Raw genomic sequence first — 9623 nt, forward strand, 5'->3', positions numbered from 1 at the left:
GAAAAGAGAAAAATAAAAAGTAATAGAGGAGAACACTATTGACTCTTGCATAAAAAGTAAATACATAAAAGTAAAGGATATGCCCTTCATAGAGGTAAGCAGAGATTATCATGTGCTTTTTTTTGGATGCACAAGCTCTTAGTGCAAAAGAACGTCACGTTATATTGCGTCTTGTCATAGCAACCTTTATTATGCAGTACATCGCTTTTATTACTTTGCCATCACAAGTTCGTACAACACTTATTTTCCCTTACACTAAAAGATCATACATATTTAGAAGCAATTTGTATTGCCTTATGCACTGATGACAACTTACTTGAAGGATCTTATTCAATCCATTGGTAGGTATGGTGGACTCTCGTAACTTGAAATTCGGTTTAAGGTTTTCGATGCACAAGTAGTATCTCTACTTGGTGCGGATTTTTGGCTAGCAAAGATATTGCGCAAGCACCACATGTTGGAGGATCTATGACAATATAACTTCTATGTGAATATAAACAATCATAAATCATTATGTTGTCTTCTTTGTCCAACGTCGACAATTTGGTATAAAATACTTAATTGGGGCTCACAATCATAAAATATGTCCAAGGTAGTATATTTGCATGTGAATCTTCTCCCCCTTTATTAATTCTTTCATGAATTGCATCATTGACCAATGTTATGTTTGTCAACTTTCAATAAATTGTACTACTTACACCCTTTCTCATGTAATGTCATTACCTTCCATGAGATTAGCATATGATCTTTTTCATTACTTTCTTTATTTTGATTGAAACATAAAAATAAAGAAGCAAAAACTCAAACTAAACTTTATTATATAACTCTCGCTCGATTACAAAGATAGATAGATCACGAAACTAGCACTCGAAAAAAGATCATACTAAAATTTTATTCGGCTAAATCACGAAATAACTAAGGATCAAACTGAAAATAGGAAAAGATAATAAGAGTGACGGTGATACGATATAGGGACACCTCCCCCAAGCTTGGCACAAGCCAAGGGGAGTGCCCATACCCGTGTACTTATGTGTCCTTCTTTGGTGATGGTGGTGGCGATGAGGTGGTAAGTGTGTCTTCTAGCTTCCATGGCATAGGTTCATCATCATAAGAGGATGCACGAGTCTCCTCGGTCCTGAAAAGTTGCAGCTAAACTTATACCTTTGAACCTTGCTTCATACTCAAAATTTTGATTTTGAAGATCATAGATTTGGCTTTGCTGGTAATTGATTTGTTCACTAACTTGAAGACGATGTCCTTCATAGACTGGCCACCCACCTTGTGATCACGAGTGAATTCCGTGATCACGGAGTGGTTGGCACTAAGTCCACGCTCCACCATACCTTGGCACTTGAAGATCTCCTACTCCATCGCCTTGAGCCTGGCCTCCATGCTTCCTGTCTTCTTAGGCCCTTGAACATCCCGGATGTGGAGCACCCCCTCACGCATCTCAATGGATTGAGGGTGCTTCATCACCTTCGGTAGGTAGGGGTTGATGACCTTCTCGTAGAACTTGTCCTTGGAAGAGCTTGGCGAAGCCATGGAGATTCAAATGACAGAAAAAGAGCACGAAACAAGAACATAGAATATTTCCGCGATGCGGTGATAAGAACCTCTGGGAGTATATATAAATATTTTTTATCTTGCAAAACAAGTAATCGAGAGGAAAATGGAGTCGAGAAGGTTCCCGAGGGGCCCACTACCCACCAGGGCGCGCCAGGTGGGGCAGGGGCGCCCTGGTGCCTAGTGGGCACCCGGGTTGCCTTCTCGAGTATTTTTTTCTTCTAATATTCCAAACTGACAGAAAATATTTTATGCCATTTTTTGAGTCGGTTTACTTACCGTATCACGTACCTCTTCCTTTTCATGGTTCTGGAGTGTCTTGGAAGGTCACTTTTATGTATTCCTCCAGTGTCATGGTTTGAATAATGTTAGTTTCAACATTAATAGGTGTATGTGTTGTATAGTGCTTAATTCTTTGTCCATTGACCACCTTCGGATTAGTGCATTCGGGATTATTGATCTTAATAGCTCTAGAGCGATAAATTTCTTCAATGATATATGGCCCCTCCCATTTGGAGAGGAGTTTTCCTGCAAAAAATCTAAAATGGTAATTGCACAATAAAACATAGCTCACGGTGCATGTACTCCTTTTCGGCGGGCGGCGGATCGGTAGCCATGTTCAGTGGCTTTACCCCTGGGAAGTGGACCATCATCCATGCAAAAGACATCTGAGCCCCCTCTATACATGCCGAGCATTGTAGGGCTTCAATCCGAGGTGTGGAATCAATTAGCTTCCGCACCAGGGCAAAGTAGCTGTTCGGCAAGGGCTCGGTAGGCCACATTTGAACACACAGGTCCTTCATAGCCGGTTCGACCATCCTGTGTAGTTCAAGGAGCTTCTTCATTTGGTATCTCAGACCGGGGTTAGCCTCAGGGGTCTCAAACTGAGCCGAGAATAGCCGTTTCTTGGCATCCCCTTAGTGAGCCGCAAAGTACTTGGCTGCATCTGCCGCACTTTGCGGGAGGTTGGAGTAGGTGCCTGCGGAACGCCATATTCGCGTAAGAAAGGCAAATTTGTTCCCACCAAAGTCACACTGCAGTAAGTATGGCTTAACGTTTGCCATAAACTTGGCCTGGCGCACCTCCTCCTCATAGAACCTCCGCTCCACCTCCTCTGAATGGAGCTCGGCGGATAGCTTGGTCTGCTCGGTCGCCTGATCTTTGGCTTTTTGCTCAAAGGCCTCGCACTTTGAGCTCGCCTCCTCCAGCTGTTGCTGGACCTCCTTCACCCTGGCCTGGTATTGCTTGTTAACAGTCTTAAGGGCGTCCAGCTCGGGAGCGGCCTGTTAGGCTGCCGCCTTGTGGGAAGCGACCTCTTGTTTGGCCCTTTCCACCTCGGCGGGGGAGCTTTTTCAAGATCTTTGTCTTGAGTTGCTGATCAAGGATAAAAGGACAAAGGTCATATGGCAGGGCAACGACATTCCATCAACAAGGAATACTCTAATACAACTTACCCTGCTTCTCGTCAAACCGACCATTGAGGTGGTCAAGCTCTTCATCAAACACTTGCAGTTTCCGATTTAATTCGGCTATTTCCAACGCATTAGCATTGGCACCCGATGATGAGGCCTATGAAGTGCACAATACGTCGACACGGTTTCAGCCTATTGAGCTAAGCTTGCTTTACCAAGTTTCTTAAAGCAAATATTCTAAGCAAAGTCTTTGGACAATTTATGTGCATTTCTTTGAACCACATGTTAGCTTTTCAAACTCCCCTGGCTCGGGGGCTGTCATACCAGTAAAAGTATATTTCAAATATATAAAACAATATTGAAAAATTAGTGGTTTACCTTAAAACTCGTCAATAAGCCGGTAAAGGCTTCATTCAGTCTGTTGTTAACGGACTGAATGCTCCGCAAAAGCACACCCATTAAGGTGCGGTGTTCATCAACAATGGAAGAGTTGGCTAGGATCTCCTCCATCGCTGCCGACACCTTGACCATAGCCCGTTCTGGCATGGGCAGCACCGAGGAAGTTGGAGGGAGCTCGGGCGAATTCCGACCCTCCCTTCCACCTTCTGAAGGGCTATTCTCCCGGGCTACATCGGTCGGGGAGTTGGCCTCAGCCAGAGCCTCCTCGTTCACAGTGGCATACACGTCTTTGGTAGCCGGGGCCTCGCGGTCCTCGACGTCCGAGGTGTTCACCTCGGCCATCACCTCCTCTCCTCTCGCATCAGGCGGGGATTGATGGGAAGCCAATTCTATGGCATCATCAGAGGCCCGGAGAAGGTAGGTGCGGGACAAGTTCCCGGTCTCCGCGAGCTTGGATGGCAGTGAGTCTCCCCCCGATACCTCATCTGTTCGCAGGTCCGAACGGGGCTGCGACAAGTAGGATACATGACCGACTAGTTAAACATAAAACTTGGTGCGAAATTCACTCAATAAATTTTTGGATTCCATACCTTCGGGCCGGGGGCTTGGCCCTGGGGGCTCGGCGGGGAACCATCTCGAACTCCCCGACCTCGTTGTTGGAGTCCGTACAGTTATCAAGGAGCATAAACTTGCTTTTGCAAGGCCTCTTTGGAGCCCGAGGAGGCAGGGCCTCTTCGCCCCCCTCTGGCAGAGCTTTGTTCCCTGATTGGGAGGAGTCCTTCTCCTCGTCATCTTCCACGTCGTCCACCTCTCGGGTGGAGGAAACACGTGTGTCCCCGGACCTTGTGTCCGGGGGTCCTCGAGAACGGAGACCCCCACGAGTCTCCTTCTCTTTTTTCTTTGGCTCCAGTGTTGTGTATGGCATCGGAACTAGCGTCGCGACCAACAAATCTGACCTGGGCCCTTCGGGTAGAGGGGTCGGTTCATGGATATTCACGGCCTTACACTAGTAGAAAATGGCCCATTTGTCCCGGTTCCAGAGGCCCATTAGCCCCGGTTCTTGAACCGGGACTAAATGGTCGGGACTAAAGCCCAAAACCTTTAGTCCCGGTTCGCTTTAGGGCCAGGGGTGGATCGACCGTCTACGACACATCCATGGTCACCTCCGGCGCCTCCATGGTCATCTCCGACGCGCCGTCTACATCAGCTTCCGGCGTGTCGGGGATCACCTCGAGGTCCACTGGCATGGAGGCGGCCGGCTCGGCGGCCTTGGCTACCTCGGCCCCTTGGGCGCGCTTCGGAGCCGCATCGCTAGTTGGCTCCTCCACGCGCGCTCGCTTGGCAGGGTCGTGCTTGGCCTTCGACCGTTTCTCCTTGGGCTTCTCGGCACGACTGGGCTTAGATTGGCCCACGACCGTCTTGTTCACCACCGATTCCCAGTGAAGGGTGGACTCGTCGTCCAACACCTTCTTGGCAGCATCAGCAGCTGCCGAGCCGACTCGCTCGGCGGTGGAGGCGGTTTCTTCCTCCACGTCTTCTGCCTCCCAACCAAGCACTATTTGAGGTTCCTATCCTCGCACAACAAATCAAAAAGAGATAACAAAGGACTCTTACCCCGCCACGACGGGCACTCGCTTCCTGCCGGCGCCGGCGCGGTGCTTCTTGGTGCCGCCTCCGCGTCCTTCGGCTGGAGGTCCCGTTGCGGCACGCTTGGGGGCCGGCTTGGATGTGGCTACCCCCTTGCCCTTGTTCCTGGCCGTCTCACCAGGCGCTGCCGTCTCGCCAGCCTTGCGGCGGACCCGCGTCAGGGGAGGGCTCGTGACTTCCTCCAGATCCTCTGGATCCCCCCCGAAAGCTGCATCAAGCGGATCGGGTGGCGTTTCGTCATCACCTGTCCAGTCAAGAATGGAGGGCTTTAGGTGCTCACCAGGTGGCTCGGAGCCCTCCGACTCCAACGCTTCCTCCGAACCCTCGGAGACGGTGGCTCGCGGCTCTATCTCCCCCTCATCCTCGATTTCAGAGGGGTCCGACGTCTCCACGTCGACGGCTGGCGGGTGGAGCACTTGCAGGCTCTCGAACAACTAAGCAATGGATTCAGCAGCCGGCTCAAAAGAGAGAACAACAAGTTCAAAGATAAACAAAACAAGCTTTGGGAAGGTGCTTACCACTGGGGCCAGATGGGCTCGGTCGTAAGGGGTCATTCCCCATTCCCAACCCCCGCCTTCATCCATGTTGGCGGAGGAGATCAAGTTCATGTTCCAGGCCACCACGCCGGCTCAGAAGTTCTTGGTGGAGAGCCGGCAAGGGTCGTGCCGGCCGCCCATCTGACAGATCAGATGTGGCCACCTCTGCAAAGGCAGGACCCGACGGGGTCATCATGGTGGTGAGCAAGTCGCGACCCAGGAGGCCGCGAGTCTTCATGGTCTCGAGGTAGGCGCATATCTGCTCTACCTCGGCGATCGGCTTCGGATATGAAGCCTTCCAGTTCCTCCTCGCCGTCGGAGGAGCGATGATGAAGGGCGGTAGGTTGAGGCCGTTGTGGGAGGGGTCGACGTTCTTCAGATAGAAGAACCCCCTCTGCCATAATTTGATGGAGTCCTAGAGCGGCATCTCGGGGAAGCCACACGTCGTCCGATGATGCACCAGTGCCGCACCGCACGGGGTCATCGGGCGAGGGCCCTTGAGCTTCTCCGCCTTGGTTTTGTCCATCTTTATGGAATGCTGCTTGAAGAAGAACAACTTTTGCACAGGTCGAGGCGGGGCTCAATGCCCAGAAAGCCCTCGTAGAGGAAAAGGTACGCAGCAAGTTGAAGAATGGAATTAGGCGCCAGATGGTGCGGCTGCAAGCCGAAGAAGATGAGGAAGTTCGCGAAGAAATTGCTTGCCGGGAGCCCGAAGCCGCGGTAGAAGTGTTCATCGAACATGACTACCTCTCCCTCCCTCGGTGTCGGGGAGTTTTCGGCTCCTGGTACCCGCGCCGCCACAACAGATGCGGGAGGTAGCAGGCGGCAATGGCGGAGCGCCTCAATATGGACGTCGTAGATGTCGCTGCCGAGCCAAGCACCGTCGTGCTGTCCCTTCTTGGGGGCGCTGCTCGACATGGCTGGGGACGACGAAAGCTTGAATTGGTTGGCGGCGATGGCCTGCGCGACGACGAAGACGAAGCAAAGCTCTTTCTTTCTCTGGGCTCATGGAAAGAAGGGGCGCAAGTGTGGGGCGAGAAGGGGGCGAATGGCCTCCTCGGTACCCCCGCACCCCATTTAAACACCCATGATGGATCGTGGGGAGGGGATCCGATGCGCACGGGCCCACCTCCCCTGATTATTACGGGGACATTAACGACTCCCGAAACCCAACCGTCGCAGAGTAAATCCGCAGAGGATCCTCCGCGCGGAGGCCGAAGGGGCGTTGTGGCGGGCCCAGGGTTCAGGCCGAGTCCCATCATCTGAGCAAACAATCATCACGTCAGTCCAGGGCCTGGCACGTGGCGCAATCTGTGCAACTTACGACGAAGCCGAGGCGTCTCTTGGAAGCCAGCCGGTTTCCGAGCCGGCATCTCTTGCCGCAGGTGGCGGAAGGAGATCAACAACAAATAACTCAAGCCGGCGAGGCCACCCGCTCCGAGGCGGCGGGCCTCCCTGCCTCGGGGACTACTGATGGGGGGATAACCCCGGGGTAGGCTCATCGAGCCTACTCCTTGACCTTCTACCTTGAAGGAACAACATGAATCATACTACGAAGCCCAAGTCCCCCTGGCCGGCTAGGAAGCACGTGCCGGCTGGGGGCGAGACGTCCAAATCTCTCTGGTCGGCCAAGAGTCTCCTGCCGGGTAGAGGCGAGACGGCTACCTCCCTCTGGCCGTCTAGGCCACGCCGGCCGGATAGAGGCAAGGCGGCCGTGCCCAGGCCGGGTAGTTAAGCGACTAGCCGGCTACGGAGCTCAAGTCACATCAGGCCGTAGGTCATTACGAGACCCTACTGTTAAAGGTGGCTACGCGTCAGCCAAGGTACTGGATTGGAGCGCACGGCAGGTACAGCGTCGGCGGCCATGCCGCTAACCTACTCCGGCTCCGATCCATCATCCTGCACAGTGTCGACCCATCAAACTCCCATTCCATTACTACACTCGGCATGCGAACAGTGGAGACGACCGTACTGGCACCCCATGACGAATCTCGCAAAACGACGCCGGACGTACTACACGTGTCCTGCGTCGGCCTTATGCCAGAGCCTTACTGGCTAGCCAGCGGGTCCCATAGCCAGATGGGACCTCGTAGCCGACAGACCCCTCCAGCGACAAGACAAGACCCCCGTGGGCCCCCTGGCCAGCGGGCTAGGCTGCCAGCCGGGTCCCACTCATGTACTTTTATCCTTATTGTAGGTCGGTGGGTTCGTCTATAACCCCCCCGACCATCTGCTACTGCGACAACAAACCTTCCCTGGTACGGCCCCAGGAATCCTGCTGCTACGGCTACGCCTTTAGGGACTTCCTTGGAAAATATGCAAAGGATCTCCCCGCGGCCTTGGAGCCTTGCGTTGGTATTCCCTTGAAGAGGAAAGGGTGATGTAGCACAGCGGCGGTAAGTATTTCCCTCAGTTTTGAGAACCAAGGTATCGAACCAATGGAAGATCTCGTCAAGTCTCAAGTACCTGCACAAACACAAAGAGCTTGCACCCAACGCTATGAAGGGGTTGTCAATCCCTTATAGATTGTTTGCAAAGTGAGAACTGAAAGCAACAAAGTAAACAAGCAAAGTGAAAGTGAAAGTGGAAACGATAGTTGTGAATAGACCCGGGGGCCGTAGTGTTCACTAGTGGCTTCTCTCATGAAAGCATTTAGACGGTGGGTGAACAAATTACTGTCGAGCAATTGATAGAACCGCGCAAAGTCGTGATGTTATCTAAGGCAATGATTATATCTATAGGCATCACGTCCAAAACAAGTAGACCGATACTTTCTGCATCTACTACTATTACTCCACACGCCGACCGCTATCCAGCATGCATCTAGTGTATTAAGTCCAAAAGAACAGAGTACCACCTTAAGCAAGATGACATGATGTAGATGGACAATCTAATATCTACGATAAAAGCCCATCTTGTTACCCTTGATGGCGACAACACGATGCGTGCCTTGCTTCCCCTTCTGTCACTAGGAAAGGTCACCACACGGTATGAACCCAAAACCAAGCACTTCTCCCATTGCAACAATCATAGATCTAGTTGGCCAAACAAAACCCAAGACTCGGAGAGACTTACAAATCATGCATATAAGAAATCAGCAAAGACTCAAATATAATTCATAGATAATCTGATCACAAATCCACAATTCATCGGATCTCGACAAACACACCGCCAAAGAGGATTACATCGGATAGATATCCATGAAGATCATGGAGAACTTTGTATTGAAGATCCAAGAGAGAGAAGAAGCCATCTAATTACTAACTACGGACCCGTAGGTCTGAAGTGGACTACTCACGAGTCATTGGAGAGGCGATGATGTTGATGTAGAAGCCCTCCAACTCCAAAGTCCCTTCCGACAGGGCACCGGGAAGGGTCTCCAGATGAGATCTCGCGGAAACGGAAGCTTGCGGCGGCGGAAAAGTGTTTTCGTGGATGCCTTGATTTTTTCTGGATTTTTAGGGAATTTATAGGCCAAAGACCTAGGGAGGGGAGCGCCAGGGGGGCCACAAGCTTGGTTGGTGCGGCCTCCCCCTGGCCGCGGCAACAGGGCTTGTGGGCCCCCTGTGGGCCCACAGCCTTGGCCCTCAAGCCTCCCGATCTTCTTCCGTTCTGGAAGAATTTATTTTGGGGATTTTATTCCGTTTGGACTCCGTTCCAAAATCAGATCTGAAAAGAGTCAAAAACACAAAAAAATAGGAACTGGCACTTGGCACTGAATTAATATGTTAGTCCCGAAAAAGATATAAAAGGTAAACAAAACATCCAAAGTTGACAAGATAACAGCGTGAAACCATCAAAAATTATAGATACGTTTGAGACGTATCAAGCATCCCCAAGCTTAACTCCTGGTCGTCCTCGAGTAGGGAAGTGATAAAGAATGAATTTTTGATGCTTTCATGCTACCTAGCATAGATGTCCTTTGTAACTCCTCTTATGTGACGTGAATGTTCAGATCCATTAGATTCAAAACAATAGTTTGCTATTGACGTGGAGACAATAATAATTCAAGCAAACTAGCAAGGTTATCATGAACTTTCAAAATAACAAGGCCAAAAGAAAGTTA

This window comes from Hordeum vulgare, chromosome 7H (genome assembly GCF_904849725.1).
Source record: "Hordeum vulgare subsp. vulgare chromosome 7H, MorexV3_pseudomolecules_assembly, whole genome shotgun sequence".
In the NCBI taxonomy this organism is placed as follows: Eukaryota; Viridiplantae; Streptophyta; class Magnoliopsida; order Poales; family Poaceae; genus Hordeum; species Hordeum vulgare.